We start from the raw sequence: 19,584 nt of genomic DNA, 5'->3' as shown, positions 1-19,584 counted from the left end.
CTGCTTTTGGTTTTAAGAAGCCTGTGGCAAAGCAGGGATAGAATCCAGTTCAGCCACTTAGAGCTTTCCTATTTGTTGCACACTACATCTCTGGCTGCTTGGGCTGGGTCCCCAAAGATACCTAAGTATCCAAGGGTTTTTTTTGGGGGGGGGGCAGAGATTCCCTCTTCCCCTACCTGCCAATGGTGCTTCTGAAAGCAGAGACTTGGCAAGGACTGAAAGAGATAACCAAAGGATTGGAAGAAGTGACTCTTCCAGTCCGGGGTAAATACACACACCCACGGCCTTGTGCCCAGTTCTGAACACACACCATTGCTCCTCCAAACACACAGCCCTTCTCTGTTCTTCTCTACCACACTGTTCCTGTCCCCCACTAAAATCCCCAGTGCTGATTTGCGTGGGGATGCCATTTAGTAACCAGTGCCCGCCCCCTCCTCCTCACCAAACCCCACCCACCATGTACTGGGGTCTGCCTAATGCCCCTCTCTTGCAGGAAGTCCAGGCCACTGCTGGTATGCCTGGTTCTCACTGGCTCACAGTCCCCCTGGTCCCTTGTTCAATAGGATTTTCCACATGCACATCTGCCCTGGCAAGAGATCCTTTATCGGAGATGGTCTCCTGTCCTCTCAGCACCCCCAGAGATGCCCTGCTGGAAACCCAGAAGAGTGGGTAGATGGGTGGGTGGATGGATGGATGGGGCAGGTGCTGCACATGCTTAACCTTGTTGCCCTGAAGAAGACCCCAAGTGTGGCTGAGGGGCACAGGCCCCCAACCCCCAGACCCACTTTTCTCTGGAGACTGGTAGGTATGGCTGGCAGGGAGGAGAGGGTCTCTCCCCTTTGGGAACATGAAGTTCTGCCTGCACTACTCCCTGAGCTTTAAAATTCCACCACCACCTGATGTTTTCCAGGCTTCCCACCACTTCAGTGGGGTTACCAGGCAACGGGGACTATTTCTTCCACCCCTTTAGACTCCTGTGAGGATCCAGGCAAGGTTTCCACCCTCACTGGGGCTCTGGCAAGATGGAGCACCAGAGACCTGGGACACCCAGCTTGCCACTTGCAGGCTGTGTATCCTTGAGTAGACTTTTCCCTGTTGGGTCTTAGTTTCCCCGTTTGGAATAGGAAGGCACTAGGCAGGACCATCTCAGAGGTGGTCCCTACCAAAACTACTCTTTGCTGGGCACTGTCCAGAAGGCCTTGCAGTGGCCAGAAGAGTTAGATATTCTCCTCCATTTTACAGATGAGGAAACTGAGGCAGAGAGGCAGTCACTGGCTCAAGGTCGCCCAGCTGGTCAACGGTGGGGGTAGTCTGCGTGGGTCTCTCTAATTCAGAACTGGCCACGCTCTCAGACACCCCAATAAGATGCCTTTGAGTGATTCTCAGACATCTCAAGGGCTGGCGGGGTGGGAGGCCCGGATGGGTTCCAGAGGCTGATGTTTCTTAGCATAAATCCCCCTGAAGCAAGGTGGCAGGGAACAGTGGCTTAGAGTATGGCCTTTCTGGGTTTCCCCAGCTCTCAGCGTGTAACCTGAGCTGCATTCCATGCCAGTAAGTCCCATCCAAGTGCCATGCTACCTGACTGCTCACTCAGGTGACACGGACCAGGAACTTTCACACCTCCCAAGTCCTTTGATCTGCACAGAACCCCAGGGCTCAGCAGGGCACCTTTACTGGCGACCCCATTCTAGGGCTGCTGGGATGAGGCTGGGAGAGGGAGGTCCCTTGCGAAGTTAACGTGTGCCCCTTTCAGACCCGGATCCTTCCACTCCAGATCTGGTGTGCGCTGAACAGGAGCTACAGTTGAGAACAAGCTGAAGAGACAGGCAGGCATGATGGGTGGCCAAAATCTCCACAGGCTCAGGACTGACTCTCTCCAGTCCTCTGGGTGAATTCCGAGCTCCCTCCCTCACTATGCAAAATAAACAACCGAGACAACCTAATTAGAGGGAGGAGAGCTCTGAGTGATCTATTTTCAAAATCAAGGGCTGCTATTTCATTTTTAAAAAGAAATAGCTGAGCTAGGATAGAAAGTGTGGGGGTGGGCAGGGGAGGGGAGCTCACAGGCTCTCCTGGTGGCTGCTGCCCTCCCCCTCTGGCTTCTGGCCTCCTCGTGCCATGTGACCTCAGGCACACACGCAGCGGCATTGCCAGGTGGCTTCTCAATGTACAGGTGAAAAGTGCCAGCACCTGGGTGGCTCCATCGGTGAAGCATCTGCCTTCAGCTCAGGTCATGATCCCAGGGTCCTAGGATCGAGTCCCACATGGGTCTCCCTGCTCAGCGGGGAGCCTGCTTCTCCCTCTCCCTCTGCCTCCCTTCAGCTCTGCCTACTTATGCACTCTCTCTCTCTCTAATAAATAAATAAATAAAATCTTTAAAAAAAAAGGTGATGTAGGGGGTTCAAGGCACTCACTAGTACCCTACACTTTAGGGTTAACCCCCTGCTTCTGTTCATTTGATCCCCATGACAAACAGAAACTATAGGTCTCATTGTTATCACCACTGGGTGGAAGGAAGTTCAGAGAGGTTAAGTGACTTGGCCATGATCACACAGTATAAGAATTGCAGAGTTGGGATTCAAATCCAGACTAATCTAACTCCTGATTCATACCCTACCTGCCACACGCTTCTGAAGTGAAATTCTATGACTCTACCAAGATTATCAATACTAATAGGATATTAATATAGTATTGAGTAGTTTAATCCCATACTATGTGCCAGATTACTTGAAACTGACCCTCATGCTTCCAGACACACCCCTGCCTCAGGGCCTTTGCACTGGCTGTTCCCATTCCTGGAAGGTTCTTTCTCAGTTATCCTCATGGCTCACCTCCTTCAAGTCTTTGCTCAAAACTCACCTTCCCAAACTCCTATTTAAAATTGCACCCCCATCTCTATGCCAAACTCCCAATCCTTCCATCCTGTTTTATTTTTCTCTATGGCACTTCTCACCATCTAAAACACTCAGTGTATTTTGTTTGCTGCCCATCTCCATGAGAATTTACCCTCCCTTAAGGCAGGGCCCCCCAATATCCCCAGCCCTTAGCACGGACCACAGCACACAGTAGGGGGCATATAGAAGGCACTGAGTGGATCATGTTGAATCCTGACTGCTCAAGGCAACCTGAGGAGAGGGGTATGGTTTTATCCCCACTTTGCAAATGGAGAAGTTCAAGAACCCAAGGTACATTGCTTGTAAATGCAAAATTCAGCCCTGGAGGCAAACCCCCAACAACTGAGATACTAAGAATATAATGGAAGGAGGGTGAGGGGGGTGAGGGAGTGGAGACTAAGGAGCCATGGTCCTCATCAGACCATGAAACCTATTTGTCAAACGCTTTTCTTTTCTTGTCCAAAATAGGACTCAGTTTGGGACCCCAGGCAGGACGCTGATGACATTTTGGACCCAGGACCATATCTTCAGGGTTAGAGAACCCCCGATGGTGAAGGATGTTCCTGAGGAGAGCAGGGTTGGGGACACCTCCACCCCATCCAGCAGGGCGGAGCCTCTTCTGGTCTGCAGCTCATGAGCATTCTTATTCTGCGTCAAGAGGGCCCCTCCCCTCCCAGCTCCTCTCTGATCCCCTTGTCCTGGCCTCCCCTCTCCTTCAACCTTTAAACTGGAGCGGATTCTAACTTTGGTTTGTGTCAAAGTCACCTGGGGAGTTACAAATAAGGGGCAGGGCCCCTCCCCCAGACTCTGGTTCCAGGAGCCAAGTGGATCTGGGTGCCTGTAATTTTGACAAGATCCTGGGCAGATGTAAGGTGGGTGATCCACAGAGCTCCCTGAACAAGAGCTCCCTCACAGACTGCACCTGCAACCTTGGCCTTGGTTTGTGTGCTCCTCTGTGCCCTGGGGAGAAGTCCTCAACCAGACTCTAAATACTTCCATCCTTTAACTCTGACCTGAATGCTCAGTAGATGTTCAATAAATTCTTGAGGGTTGGCTGAGGTCAGCCCAGCTGGGAGGGATGAGTAATTCACAAGGTAAAGGACTCCAGAGCCAAAATTATCCCAGCTGGCAGAAACCATGGGCCAGGCAGAGAGAATGATATTCAAGGATAGTTGAAAGGCAGGCATCTGGATTCAGAAAATTAATTACAACTCAGTGGAGATTTGCTTGGTAGTAGTTTTTGTGAGAAAGATTTGAGAGGCATATTTGACAGGGTTAATAGGAATTAACAGTATGATATGGATGCTTGAAATAAAAAAGCCAAACCAAAATTAGGTCACATTAAAAGAGGTAGGGTGTCTAATCAAGGGAGGGGATGGTGCCCCTCTTTTTGGACTAGGGCAACCTGATCGAAGGGTGATATTGGACTCCCTGGAAGAAGAATATTGATAGGCAGCTGTCACTCTGAAGATAATGACTGAGATGGTGGTTGGGGGTTGCAGGGAGGGGGGGGGCATCTAAAAATCATTTTACCCGAAGAACAAAGTAAAAATAACAAAATGGGGAAAGTTTAGCCTGGAGAAGTTAAATCCTGACACCAGTTGTTCAATACCTATAGGACTCTTGTGTGGAAGAGGGCCTGGACAGAGAACATAAAATGGGTGGACAGAAGCTGCAACAGGGAAGAATTAATTCTAATGCTGGAAATGAACACAAAAATGGGGTTTTCCAACACTGGAGCTGGTGCCCTAAGAGGTAGTGACTTTCCTGTCACTATAGGCATCCAAGAAGAGCTGGCTGGCTCCGATTCCAGGAGGCTGTAAAGGGTTTTCTGCATTGAGTAGGAAGGAATGTCAGATGCCCTGTAAGGTCCCTTTGACTTGGAGATCCCAGAATGTTTTTGGCTCAAATGGGGTCATTTCTCATCTGAAAAGAGCTAGCCTCTGGGCAAGAGGTATGACCTGAAGGCTGACCTGAAGTATGCTGCCCTAGAGACACTCAGAGAATTCAGGATACCTCGTGTTCTCCAGGCAGAAAGCACAGTCGGAATGCAGGCTTGAAATAAAGAAGGTCGTGTAGGGCAGGAGACAGGCAGAAAGCCAGGGGTCCCAGGAGTTGGCTTCAGTTCAGATGCTGACTTGTTGTGTGATTTGGGGCCCTCTCTGTGCCTCAGTTTCCAAAATATACCGCAGGCTAGGCCGAGTCCCAGGAAACCCCATCAGAGATTGTGCATTTATGGAAAGCTCCAGGTGATGCTGATGCTGCTGGATGGGGGGCCACACTCTGAGCAGCACGGAGCTAGCCGTCTGCAGTCTCTTTGTGTCTGGACAGTCTGGAATCCCAGACTCCCTGCTCCCTCCTCTGCAAAAGAAAGGAACTAGAGGGTATTATGCTAAGTGAAATAAGTCAATCAGAGAAAAACAATTATATGATTTCACTATGTGGAATTTAAGAAACAAAACTGAGGATCATAGGGGATGGGAGGGAAAAATAAAATAAGACCAAATCAGAGACGAAGACAAACCATAAGAGACTCCTAACTACAGGGAACAAACTGAGGGTTGCTGGAGGGGAGAAGGGTGGGGGGATGGGATAACTGGGTGATGGGCATTAAGGGGGGTACTTGATGGATCGAGCACTGGGTATTATACGCAGCTGATGAATCACTAAACTCTACCTCTGAAACTAGTAATACACTAGATGTTAATTAATTGAATTTAAATAAAATTAAAAAAAAAAAAGAAAGGAAAAGCCTGGGGCAGTTGCCAGTGTGACTTACAAATGACCCTTTCAAACTAGGAAAAGTGGTAGTAAAGCTCCCAAACTGCCTAGCGTAGTGTAGGGTGAAGAGGTGAATACACTGGTCTGCTTAGCAACTGGGAGACCCAAGGACGCTGGTGGCCTTGCAGCAGCCCCTTCCCGGGAGGAAAACACGTCCCCCAGAGTCCCCGTGAAGCACTATCCCCATGAAGCTCGAGTCTTGGAGAAAGGCAAGTCATTGGGACTCCCCGCTGTATGCTCTGTGGGGAGGGGACCCTAAGGTACACTGTACTCTGTGCAATGGTCCGTATTTGCCTGTTAGAGAGTGATTTTACGCAACGCGACAGCCAAGCAAACATTCGATACGGTGTTTGGGGCCTGCAACCTTCCCGCAATCCTTTGAGATCACAAGCCCCCACTGGTTCAATCACAGGCCAGGGTTTCTGCTGAGACCCATGAACAAACAAGCTCTGAAACCCCAGGTCAACCCCAGCTTCCCCAGCCTCCTGGCGCTCCAGTGTCCAGCCCTGTAAGCAAAGCAGCTACAAACTCACGGCTTCAGAAGAGGCCCTTGATTTTGTTCACAACAGCGGGATGTGTACCAGGCACGTTCTATTTTTGGCTTCTTGCTCTGATGACGTGGAGGAAGAGAAAGACGCCGGCGGAAAAGGTCAGGCAGGTGGGGCTAAGTTGGGTTAAGGACTGCTTTAATGGGCTCTCTGGAAAGCCCAGGTGTCTTCCAGTTCCTGCTCTTTCTAGGATTCCCGGCCCAATGGCCTGCGTCAAGAAAACAGCTTTGCATTCGGCACAGGGCGGTTTGGATTAATCATTATTCATTGCCATTCCCATCACTTGGAGCAGGACCCCTGGCGCAGGCCCAGGCACAGTCGCTAAATTTTAAAGGTTTGCAGATTACCTAGCCAGGGAGTGACGATATGACCAGGGTGTGCAGAACAGGATTATTAGGGTCATAAATTTTTATTAAAGGTCACTAACAGATTTATAGAAAGCACTGTAAAATGACACTCGTTTTTATTAGCAGGGATCCCAGCCCATGACAGAAAGTGCCTGGGCTGAAGCAAAGCTGCAGGGCTTTCTCCAAAAGTGTGGCCTTTGATTCAAGCTCTTATAACCCCAGGTGGAATTGACACCGAAATCCCCAGAGTTCTCAGCTGGGTGGGGGAAGGACGCTCCTGGGATTATTCAGGGAAGGCCTGGTGGAAGTTCAAGGCCCTGATGCACAGAGTGGTCACAGGGTGTGGCTTGGCTCCTGCCTTGGCCACATGCTAGGTGGTGGCCCGGGCTGGTCATTTCTCCTCTCAGAGAGTATGTTTTCTCCTTTGAAAAATATGGGTGGTCATGTCCACCTTTAGGAAAGTCGTGAGGGTTAAGGTATGTTGCAATTGCCAATACAGGTTAAGTTGGAGCATGCAGGGCTCCCTATTAATTCCATGACCACTGATTTTCTTTTCCAAGTACATGTCAAATGCCTGAACAGACTCGATTTACCAAATGGTGAGGGCAGATCCAGACCCCTGCCCTGGAAAGGGTTAACCTGACCCTAGGTGCTCCCAAGTGGAGTGTATCCTGGTAGCTCAGGGGTCTTCAGAGACTCTCATATCAACATCTAATTTCAGTATGCTTTTCTTGAAAAGAAAAGAAAAAATGCCTTTGGAGATGCAGACAGACTAGGAGAGACCCTACAGAAGTGATGGTGTTGGGGAGAAGTTCAGGTGTGCTTTTCCCTGCCATCTTCCCAGACTTTAGAAACACGAGAGTCGGTTGTATAAAACAGAGGCAAGCATAGGCGTTGGACACAGGCAGATCCAGGTTCAAATTCCAGCTTTCGTGTCCTCGTGGTAAGACTTGGACAAACTGCACAGCCTGAGTCATGGGTTCCTGATATACACAAGGGGAAAACCATTCGCTTCATGATTACATGCAAGTGTGGAAGCCATATGAGGGGGTGGGGGAGGGCTTTTCAGCATCCTCTCCCTCCTCGCTTCGGGGAATCTACCCTCTGCCCCGTTTGGTCCTGGCAGTCATCAAATGCTCAGTAGGGGAGAATGTGTCTTAAAATGAAGGCAAACCAGAAAAAGCAGAGCAGAAAAAAAGAGGGAAAGTGGGTCACACATTTTAGGTCCTTGATCAAGCCTGACCTGAAACTAGGTATCCCTGGATTGTTTGGATATGTGGACAAATAAATATCCACTTCAGTTATTTGGTTGGATTTTTATTTACTTATAAAGACCTGACTCATGAGATTATATATAATGCATATTAAATGCCAAACAGACAAGGGACACACAGATGTAACTTCATAAGTGCTAGGTTTTTTTTTAAATAGAAAATAGTGTTTTTTCTTTATTTTATTTCCCAAGCTTTTATTTTGAAAAATTTCATCCTACAGAAGATTTGCAAGAATAATGTGTGCGTTTACCTACTTTTCACTTAAATTCACTAATTGTTAACGTTTTACCCCTTTTGTGCTCCTTCCTCCCCATCTCCCTCCCTTTCCCCTTCACTGAGACATTGGTCCATTTCAATCCGAAGTACTTGAGTGGGAATCTCCTAAGAACAGAGACATCCTCGCACCGAGGAAATTCAACATGGACACCGTACATCTAATCCACAGCCTGTGTTCAAATTTATCCAGTTGTCTCCATATCCTTACAACTCCTTTTTCTACCCAAGATCATGCATTATGTTTGTTGTCATGTTGCTTTAGTCCACTTTAATTTAGAACAGTTCTCCAGACGTTTTCTTTCTTGCAATATTGACATTTAGGAGAAATCCCTTACTTCGGATTTGTCTTAGTGTTTGTTTCTCATGATTTAGTTTCATATTAACCATTCTAGGCAGGTGATATTGAGGGAAATAGGATTTAATTGTAGTAAATATTTTATTGGAGTCTCACAGATACAGATAAGTGACCAGAGCCTGCACCTTCACAAACCGAATGAATGCATCTGTGTGTCCAGCCCCTGGGCCAAAACACAGAAAGGACCAGCCTCCCAGGAGTCCCCCTCACGCCCCTCCCGGTCCGCCTGCGAGTTCTGTCATCACAGATTAGTTCTGCCTGTTTTTGACCTTCACATGAATGGGATCGTTCAGCAAGTTCCTTTTGGGGTTGGCTTTCTTTCACTCAATGTTGTCTTTGTGAGATTCAACAGTGTTACTACATATATCTGTGGTTCACACATATATGATTATTGATTTATTATTTTCAGAGGAATGAAGAGTGAATCAGGCCATGTATGTTTTCAACAAATCGGAGGGTCTGGCACTAGCCCTCTAAGCTGGCCTGGCCTGCCATTCACTGAGTACCTCCTTGCTCATAAGTCCAGCAGCAAATAATGCTAGGGGTCCAGGCATGGCCCAGGATTCCTGATGATCTGGCTCTGGCCTACTTTCACTAACACTGACTTTACGCTACTCAAATCTTGGCCTTGGCCCTGAACTGGGCCACCCATTCCAATCAGCCTCTGGATTTGCTGTTCAGAACTGCCAGGCCTTGGTGATCTGCCCCGCCTCTCTCTTCATTCACTAGCACTGCACCCGGTACCCTCCAGCCACAGTGACCTCCTCTCAATTCCAACGTCAGGGCCTTTGCACACACTGAGCTCTCTGCTTGAAATGCCCACCCCCCACTCTTTGCCTAGTGATCATGTGCGCATCTTTTAGGACTTGGTGTAAATGCCACTTACTCAGAGAGGTCTTCCCTGATAACCACGGTGAATGTCAGTTTCTAGTCATTTTCTCCCATAGCCATGTGATCATAACCGTGATCACAATTTGCCAAGATATATTTATGAATTTTATCCATTTTCTATTCATCTCTTCCATTAGTTCCATGAGGGCAGAGATTGTGTGTGTTTCATTTTTCTGGCTTATTGAACACTTAGTGCAGGATCTGGTGCTTTCTAAGCTCAATGAAGAAAGAGGAAAGGAAGGACAGAGTAAAGAAGGAGGGGGGAAAGAAAGGAGGGAGAGAAGGAGGGAATCAGGCCTTGGTCTCTGGATCTTGTTTTTTCCTTGGACCTAGGCCAGCTTCCCCTTATGGGTCCCAGTCACTTTTGCTGCCAGGGACGGGTGCCACATAACCGTAGGGAGCCCTTGGCCACCCCCAATGGTCTAGCCTCAGACCCTCTGCTGAGTGGGACAGTAGCAGATGGCTGATGCAAGCTGCTGTCACACCCATGGGAATATCTCTGTGCTCCCAATGGGCAGCTGCGTCTCGCTCACCTTCAGGCAGCACGTTTAAACACTGATCCCCTGTGTGACGGGGTGGGAGCATGGGGGATGGAACCACGCTCACGCTCCTGGTGAGGAGTAAACTAGTGGCAAAGTGTCTCTGGAGGTCAGTTTGACTCCACATGCCTGGCACTCAGTAGAAGGGCCATAAGGATTTCTCCAAAGAGCTGAATGGCCTTTGGCCCATGGATCTCACTTCTAGAAAGCCATTCTACGGGAAAGAGGAGTAAGGATGTGCACAAAGACCTAGCAGCAAGGCAGTTCCCTACAGTGTTAGTTATAACAGTTAAAGAACGAAAAGCTGTCTAGGTCCAAAATAAAGGATTGCTTAAATACATTATTTCGTATTTAGGTGGAAGGTGATTTAATCATTTTTTAAAATATTTTTTTATTTAAATTCAATTAACATTTATTATTGGTTTCATGATTTAGCCATTTTATTTTTTTAAATTTTTAAAAGATTTTATTTATTTATTTGACAGGGAGAGAGACAGCGAGAGAGGGAACACAAGCAGGGGGAGCAGGAGAGGGAAAAGCAGGCTTCCCGCTGAGCACAGAGCCCGATGCGGGGCTCGATCCCAGGACCCTGGGATCATGACCTGAGCCGAAGGCAGATGCTTAATGACTGAGCCACCCAGGCACCCCTGATTTAGCCATTTTATATTATGTTGTGGCTGACATAATATTTACTGGCAAGGAAAGATATGTGATATGAAGAAAGGTTATAAGATAGGATGTTAAATATGATCCTATTTTTTATTGAAACAATATTGATGACTAACAATTACATAAAACTGGTGTGCCAGGCCCTGTTCCAAGTACCTTCCAAGTAGTATCCCATTTTCTCCTCCCACAACCCTATGAGGCAGGTACTATTGACACGCCCACTTTACAGATGACAAAACTGAGACACAGGGCAACTTAAAAATAAAACCTTGAAAATCCTCTGACACCACAGACATCCTATCTCCAGCCACCAACCTGCTTTGCAGCCCTGAGGGAGATCACGGACCCTTTTGGAGCCTCCACTTTGCCATCTAAAGTGGAGCACCCCCGCTAATCCTCACACTTTGGGAGGGAGGTGTGTCCCGATTTCACATACAGGGAGATTCATGTGCAAAACAGTGACATGCCCAACTTACTCACTCACTGTCCTGTTCACACAAATATTCATGGGGCACATGCTGGGTGCAGCCACTGTGCTTGGTCCTCAAGATACAAATACAAGAACAGCCTAAATAACAACTAGTAACGTTTATTAAGCACCTGTTACCTGGCAACGATTATTAGGCACCTACCATATTTAGATATATTAGTTCACATATTCTTTACAACCATATCCTGAGAGGCAGGTGCTATTTTTATGCTGATTTAACAGAGGGGGAAGCTGAGGCTTAACAAGGTTCAGGAATTTGCCCAAAGTCATACTGCTAGTAAATGGAGGAACCAGGATCCAAACACAGTCTGGCTTCAAAGCCTGCAAATTTAACTATTCTGCTAATCTGGTCCTTGCCTTTGAGAGTTTGCAGTTTAGTATGGAGAATTTATCATCTCCAGGCACACAATAGGTGCTCAAAACGTGTTTATTAGATGAGCGGATGATTGGCAATGTAAGGTGTTCAGAAATGCCTGAGGCAGTCATAGAAGGCTTCCTGGAAGAGAGGGCAGTGATGCTGGGTCATGAGAAATGAGCAGGAGTTCATCAGGACTCTACATCCATATCTCTGTCCTTTCACAAGTCACACGGATTCTACAACGAACAGTGACTGATGGAAAGGGATCTCAGCAGTATGAGGTTCCCATCCTCACCTTACAAATGTCTGCCATGAAGGATTTTCCATCTGCCTCCACTACCAGGTCTGAATTCCTCTTTGCCCTGCATCTGACAGCAAGTTCTGAGCATGGAATTCCACGTAAACGCTGGTGTTACCTCAGAAGGTAGGGAGTGCACCAAGATTAAAAGCAAAGACAGGACGTGTGAATCAGAGAGGTGCAGAAACAGATACTGGTCGAGAACATGGGTTTGGGGGCAGAGAGACTTGGGTTCAAATTCCAGCTTCCCCATTAACTGGCTGTGTGACCTCAGGTAAGTTACTTAAACTCCCTGTGCCTCAGTTTCTTTGCCTATAAAATGACGATAACAACGGTATCTACCTAGTAGGGCAGTCATGGTAATTAAATAAGTCAATAGATGTAAAGTGTTTACAAAGCACCATGGGAAATGCTTAGTAAATTCAGCCTAAATTTTAAGTTAATATTCAAAACCTGAGAGCTTTCTGGGAAGACAGGGCAGCTGCATGAAAGTTTGTGAAGAGGACAGACCTGGACGGGGTGGAGAGTGTCCCTGTGGACTCTCCGTACAAGGACTTCTGACCAGGGCAGAAGCAGGGCCCAGTGGGGGATTTAGGTGAATAAACACAAGAAACAAGAAATTCCAGAATCCTCCATATGTAGTCTGGCCTGGCTAAAGAAGGACTCAGGGAGAAGTCTTCATGGGTCAGTCTGTGAGCCCAATGGCTTCTGACAGGACAACCACAGGGTACCTGGCAGGAAGCACCTCTGCAACTGAAATGAGGACTGGAGTGGGAGATGGACCCGTTCTTCGTATGTGCACGGTTCATAGACTGTAGCGTGCAGACCGTGGATTACTATGTGCTGTGCACATGTTAGCTCTCTCTGTGGAACTTGATACGCTAAAAGATGGGGGTACAAAATGAATGATCATAGAGATACCCAGTGAGTCTTGGCTGTGTGCACTTCACCTCCATTATCTCATTTGACCTTCACAGAATCCTTGCCAAATAGGTACCTTTATTGGGTTCATTTCATAGATGAGAAAACTGAGGCTCAGATAAGTTGATCCACTAAGGGGTAGTTCTGGGATTAGAACCCAGGTTTGTGTGGTTGCAGGACATGTGCTTGTAACCACATTTTGCAATCTCTAGGGTGAGTCAGAGAAAAAGGTTCAGGCAGGGAACACGAGGTAAGACAGCACTCCTGAATTATAATAGTAGAAAACGTCCCTGGAAGATGGGAATGGGTGTCAGTGTTGAAGAGCTGATTGCATGGCCCTGCACACTTCTTCAAGCAGTGAGGCGATGACGTGATTGAATAATAGGCCAAACTCAAGATTCTCTGCCCCTCAGAACAGTCCCCAGGAGGAGCACGCGACTGGTTCCTTCTGGGCTGCGACCACTGAGAACATCACTGCCAACATCCGTTTCAAGGTTGGTGGTGAATCAGCCAAGCAAATAGGTCTCCCTACTTTATTTCTCATTTTGACCCAAGGCCTTATCACTTGATTTATAATCTTTATTAGACTGTCCCACTGACATTGTGCCCTTTTCAAAACCTCCCCGCCCTTGCAGTGAATATCTACTGTCGGCCATGCCCCGATCTCCAGCACAGACTGGTGTCTTCCCTATCCCATGGGGCTTGGGTGAAAGCTGTCAATCCTGCACCTTCCCTGGCCAATCAAGGCAGCTCATCCTTCTGTCCACAGCGATTGGTCTAAGAAGAAGGCACATGACCCAAGCTGGGCCAATCCCAGTTCATGCATGAGATTTGCTTTCTGCACAGGGATGGGAGAAGACTGTTCTTTGTATAAGTTTGTGAACTTACTGTGAGAACCACATCCGCCCAGAACCGCTGGTGGCCATCTGATCTCCCATGAGGAGCAAACCCCTGAGAATGAAGCCAACACTGGAAGTGGAGCTGAGAGACGAAAGGAAAACTGAGCCCTCATAATAGGATTTGAGCCTCTTGATTCAGCTGTGCCTGATGCCCCCACCCCTGTGCTTTGCAGTTGTGTAAGTCAATACATTCATTTTTAGTTTAAACTAATTTGTGCTGCTATTTGGCCACTGGCAACTGAAAGACTTCTATTAAATACCACCCTCAAAGGACTCATCAATTAATTGTCTCATGCAACAATGATCTATTTAGTACCCACTTTGGGTCTGGCACTGATACACTATCTGCCTAAATGAAAATTAGGATGTAGATTTATCTTCTTAAGATATTTGGGGTAATGGGACCCGGGCGCTGAGGGCAATTTTTAAAGAGAAGTGTCCACCGTGTCTGGGTCCAAGTTCAGCTCTTAGGAGTAGGTCTGTGGTAATCATAACCACAGCAGGGATCACACTAGCAATGAAAGCTAATGAAGTGTGTGGAAACAAGTTCCAATAGTCATCATTGCCAACTAAATGGCCATTTTACTTGGGACAATGACAAAATCAAGATGATGGTTGAATTTCTGCTGTTGTGAGTTCATTCTGGAAGACAGTCAGCATGGGAGTTGAGGTCAGAGGGGAAAGGGGAAGGGAAGTTAAGCCTGAGAGTTCGTGAGGGTTCACACTTCTGAGGGAATTTACCAGAGGCTAAGAATCATTCAAGACCAGGGAACACTCTCTAAATCCAGATCACCCATGATGTTCTGCTTCTCTAAGGTTTCTCTCTTAGAGCCCATCTTCTCATCTTTAAAATGGGTATATTAATTCCCTACCATCTAATGCTCAGGGTTGCTGCAAGGATCAAATGAAATGCTTTATAAATGGCAAGGACCAAAGCTTGCTTTCCAGTGAAAGCAGGTACCCAGTTGAAGGACTAAAATCTGTCCTGTGGAGTCAGACCAGTAAGTGTGCTTGCCAGGGCCAGACGGGTGGTGAAGAGGCACAGAACAAAGCAGATTATCTCCAAGAAGGTGGCTGAGCAAGCAGAGCACAGCTGTGGGTTTTGTAGAAATGACTCTTGGAAAGCAAGTACTTCCACGCATCCCATGGAGACTCTAGCTGAGGTGTCTCCACTTCACAGTGAGATTGCCAGACCTCAGCTAAAGGCATCCTTACCCTCCTGAGAGAGAGAAAGTCTATGTGTGGCCACATTCACCTCTGTTTAGAGCCACACAAACCCGAGAGGGCGAATAGGGTTCACGTCCAGCCCACTGTCTGCTTACCTAACAGTGTGCACTGGGGCTGCTTCTGCTCAGAGGGGGCGCCTTTTCCTAATGTGCACAAAGGTGCCCTATGGTCTAATGGTGGACGTGTGCATAAGCAAACACACACAGGAATGCGTACATGCATGACAGCAGTGGGGATCTCCGTGTGAAAGTTTATGACCGACAAATCTTTGGCAACTAGAATTCTAGTTCCATTCTTCACTAATTTGTTTTCTAAGCCCCAGTACAAAACTAAATTTTTCTAAAACTAAATTTTTTAAAAAGATTTTATGTATTTGAGAGAGAGCGCACAAGCAGGGGGAGCGGCAGGCAGAGGGAGAAACACACTCCCCGCTGAGCAGGGAGCCCAATGTGGGGCTCGAGCCCAGGACCCCAGGATCACGACCTGAGCTGAAGGCAGATGCTTAACCAATTGAGCTACCCAGGTGCCCCTAAATTACTTTTTGTATGACATCTGGACTTTTTATCCAAACACACTAAAGGACAACCTTCAAACAGATCCATTTTGAGCAGGGGTGACTTTGTTTTAACAAGCCACTCATTCTCCTCTCATGGCTAAACTGTAAAATACTAAATCTGGGACGCCTGGGTGGACTCAGTCATTAAGCATCTACCTTCGGCTCAGGGCGTGATCCCAGAGTCCTGGGATCGAGACCCACATCAGGCTCCTCCGCTGGGAGCCTGCTTCTTCCTCTCCCACTCCCCCTGCTTGTGTTCCCTCTCTCGCTGGCTGTCTCTCTCTCTGTCAAATAAATAAATAAAATCTTAAAAAAAAATACTAAATCTGTCTGTTCTGACTTCCTCTGTCCCTCATCTTCCTCTCCTCCATTTTGATTCCTACTGACCCAGAACCTTGTGGTTGGCCCCATTTGAACCATGTGGGATGGGAACTTAAATCTGTGTAAGCAGAGAGAGAGGTCAATGCCTGTCTGATAAAAGGCAGTCTGGCACATACTGTTCTCCACAGAAAAGCACCAACAGACCAGTCAAACTCTCTACCTGGTTTCCTCCGATTATTAACTAAGCACCCCTGATGGTGCCCGGCACTGTGCTTGCCACATTCTCAGTAAACCTCCCCAGTATCCCTATTTCACAGATAAGGAAACTGAGGCCATTTCCTAAACAGTACTTTCTCTGTCCTCTGAAAAATAAAACTAAGAACAAAGGAAGTTAGGTGCAATTCACGGGGATTTGTTCTGGAACACTGGGGTGGGAGTGCTGTGTGGTGCCCATGCCACCTACAACATTCGTTTCCCAGGTGCAGAGAATGTGGCCCAAACAGGAGCCTGGGATGGTAGAGAGGCACGGCTGCGAGGGCTGGAGCCCTGTCTTCTAAAAGCACAGAGGGCACTGAGAATCTGGGGGCGAGGCTGACCTCTCTTATGCATGGCCCAAAGTGGTGGTAGAGGGACGCTGCTTCCACATGGAAGGCTTCCGAATACACATAAGCCACAGGAAATAAAGAGCGTGGGTTAGGGGAGTCTGTTCTGCCTCTTCCTGGTGGCCTTGGGTTGATGATTAACCCCAATCTCCTCACCTGTGAAATGGGAACAATACAAATACCTTCCTCAAAGTGTTGCTGTTGAGGATCAAGGAGGACAAGTCCTAAAACGCTTAGCACGGTATGTGGTGCATACCACGTACTCAAGTATTTTTGACTTGTGTTCTCTTGGTGGGCTAAAGAGTGCCTTACTGCCTCTGCTCCAGAATGAATGAAATAGAAGATGCTTTTCCAATGGCATTTCAGGTCAACGCTTTTCTTCAGTTTTAGAGTCTTCTGGGAACAGCTTTAGAGGAAATTTGCTCTAATGAGACTTTTCAGTCTTAGTGAAAAAACAAAGAATTACGTGATAAAATGATGAAGATTAAAAGGGTCACCGGGACTCAAGACATCTGCCGGTTATTAGTTATGTGGCTTCAGAAATATTAATAATGGTCAACTGCCAGTATTTATGGAATACATCCTCTGTTCCAGGCACTTGTTAAGCTTTATATACACACATGCCCAGATATATATTCACCATCATTATTCCCGTCAGATATTCATTAAATTCTCACCACAACCCCTGTGAGGAAGGTGTCAGGTGTTTTCCCTCTTTCCTCTTCCAGCCTCTGTTTCTCCAATTGTGAGGGAGTCCAGAGCACACTGATCCACCTCGTAGGGTTATCAGGAATACCCAGAAGACAAGATATGTGAAGTTCTAGAAAACAATGAGGGCTTGTCCCTGCTGCCAGATGTCAGCCATTCTCTGTGGATCTCTAGCCACAGCCTTGGTGGCTGATTCTGGGAAGGGCACCCCAATCCCCAGGTGTGGCACCTGCCCCTAGCCCACCTGCCATCAACAGAATGTTGACTTGAAAGCCCAAATCTAGAATAATGGGCATGTCTTACTGTTCATTGATATCTTCCTGTATGTCCTTTGTCCTCAAATTCCTACTGTTAAAGATCAGAAGGGAAAACATTTTATTCAGAAAATAGTCTGAGTCCACTTAGCTATAAATTTGTCCTTGATGGTTTATGCTAAATGACCTGAGTCTTCCAACAGAGCCACCAGAGACAGAAAATTCACTCTCAGAGGGGGACAGAGTTAAGGCAAATAGACTTGCATACCAGCATGATTTATCGCTTGCCAGGTCACCTATGGTTGGCCAGCAGAAGCAGCCAAACCAGCAAAGTCATTTTACAAAATCTGCAAAGTGCTTACTCACCAAAATGCAGGCCATTAATTTATCCTGGGCATTGGATGGTCAAGATGGAAACCCTGACTTGACTGAGGATGGAAATGCAGTGAGGAGAAAAGGGGATGCAGCTCAGAAAGTGTCTGTGTGGTCTTCAATTGAAAAAGGCAAAGGGAAGGGATCATGGGAGTCTTTCCCTTCACTGTACTGATGTGGAAACTGCCTAGGCCACACTCACGCTGCCATTACCTTGTATGAGGGGCAGGGAAGGAGGACAGGTCCATGACTAATAGAGAGGATCCACTTTGGGCTGCATGGGAATATCAGGTTTGGAGATCCAAGACCATCTACACATTGGTTAGCATTGAAAACAAAGCCTTGAGTTATCTAGTGCACATCTCAGTATATTCTACTAGGTCTATCACCCTGAGCTTCTCTTGGAGTAGCCCTGGGCTGGGGTGGGAGGAAAAGCAGGGATTTGGCATGAGTCAGGACTAGGATTGAGACTGGCCTCTGCCATTATGAACTCAGGGGGAGCCACCTCTCTGCACCTCAATTTTCTCATCTGTGCAATGCCAACAGTAATGTCTATTTCACAGAATTCTTAGTAACATTAAATAAGATAAACCCTTTCCAAAATAAGATAACTCAGTGATAAAAAAGATTTCCCAGACTGAAGGATGGCCTGGGCCAGTAAAATTAAAAAGCAAAACAAAACCAACCAATCCAACAAAGGAAAAAACCATTAGACGAATCAATCTAGTGTTCCAAATAACAAACATTAAAAAATGTCCTTCTGGCCTCAGCATCATAGAAGAAAGGCCATTTTGGCACAGAAAGAGTAGGAAAGTCGCAATCTCAGGACAAAAGGCCTCCTTTCTCTTTAGTTTTATGGAAAGCTCCCCACTGTCCCCCTTCTTGCCTCAGACCAGAGAACCCTGCTGTGGACCAGCACTCTCATGCAGTTGCCGGGAAACCACTAAGATGATGTACTCTGCACATGGAGGGAGCCTGGTGGATATTAGTGCCCTGCCTTATTTGTCACACTCTGCCTTGCTTTTAAGGTATTTACTGCACAACCTCCACCCAGTGGTGGGCTTTGCGTGGGCAGGACCCAGATGCTCAACAGAGCAGGTGCTCAGGGCGGGTGGGACAAACAGAAGGAAGAGCATCCTAGTGAGAGCAGAAGGCCAGTCCCAGAGATCAGCAGAGATCAAAACTGAATGGAGGGGAGGCCAACCACCCACCCATACACACCAATCCATTCCTTCACCCTCCACCCCCACGTACAGAGGATTCTGTCCCCACGCTGCAGAGCAGAAACAAAGCTCTGTACAAACTGCAAAAATGATGTTCATGTCAAAAGAATACGAGTCTTCATTTTCATTAAGGAGGGCACGTATTGCATGGAGCACTGGGTGTTATACGCAAACAATGAAGCATGGAACACTATATCAAAAACTAAGGATGTACTGTACGGTGATTAACATAACATAATAAAAAAAAACAAAGGGCAAAGCAGAAAACGTACGGGGAGGGAGCTAAGTCTCAGCTATGACTTTGTTCACCATCTGAGATTGACACAAAAGAGGATACACTCCTGATTCTTAAATGAGTTTCCTTTAAGATCAATGTTAAGAATAGAGCTACCCTATGACCCAGCAATTGCACTAAGTATTTACCTCAAAGATACAGATGTAGTGAAAAGAAGGGGCACATACACCCCAATGTTCATAGCAGCATTGTCCACAATAGCCAAACTGTAGAAGGAGCCGAGATGCCCTTCAACAGATGAATGGATAAAGAAGATGTGGTCCATATATACAATGGAATATTACTCAGCCATCAGAAAGGATGAACACCCACCATTTGCATTGACATAGATGGAACTGGAGGGGATTATGATAAGTGAAAGAAGTCTAGCAGAGAAAGACAATTATCATATGGTTTCACTTACACGTGGAACATAAGGAATAGCATGGGGGACATTAGGAGAAGGGAAAAACGAAGGGGGGTGGAATCAGAGGGGGAGAAAAACCA

At 47.0% G+C, this 19,584-nt stretch overlaps 1 protein-coding gene across 2 annotated transcripts in view; it reads right to left on the bottom strand.

The window, feature by feature from the left end:
• The window catches only part of ATP2B2 (ATPase plasma membrane Ca2+ transporting 2), a 365,851-nt gene that overhangs the window by 329,265 nt on the left and 17,002 nt on the right, over positions 1 to 19,584 (bottom strand). Inside the window, exon 1 of one of the 2 annotated variants that reach the window (XM_087866780.1) lies at positions 6,209 to 8,114. The exons of the other annotated variant lie outside the window; for it this stretch is intronic. The gene's annotated coding sequence lies outside the window, so the exon portion shown is untranslated. Of the gene's footprint in view, positions 1 to 6,208; positions 8,115 to 19,584 lie in introns of those variants that run through there. 2 annotated transcript variants of the gene reach the window in all.

The sequence above is a fragment of the Ursus americanus genome, chromosome 14 (genome assembly GCF_024610735.1).
Source record: "Ursus americanus isolate L20-20 chromosome 14, mUrsAme1.1.p, whole genome shotgun sequence".
Taxonomy (NCBI): Eukaryota; Metazoa; Chordata; class Mammalia; order Carnivora; family Ursidae; genus Ursus; species Ursus americanus.
This window is presented reverse-complemented; position numbering and strand designations above follow the sequence as displayed.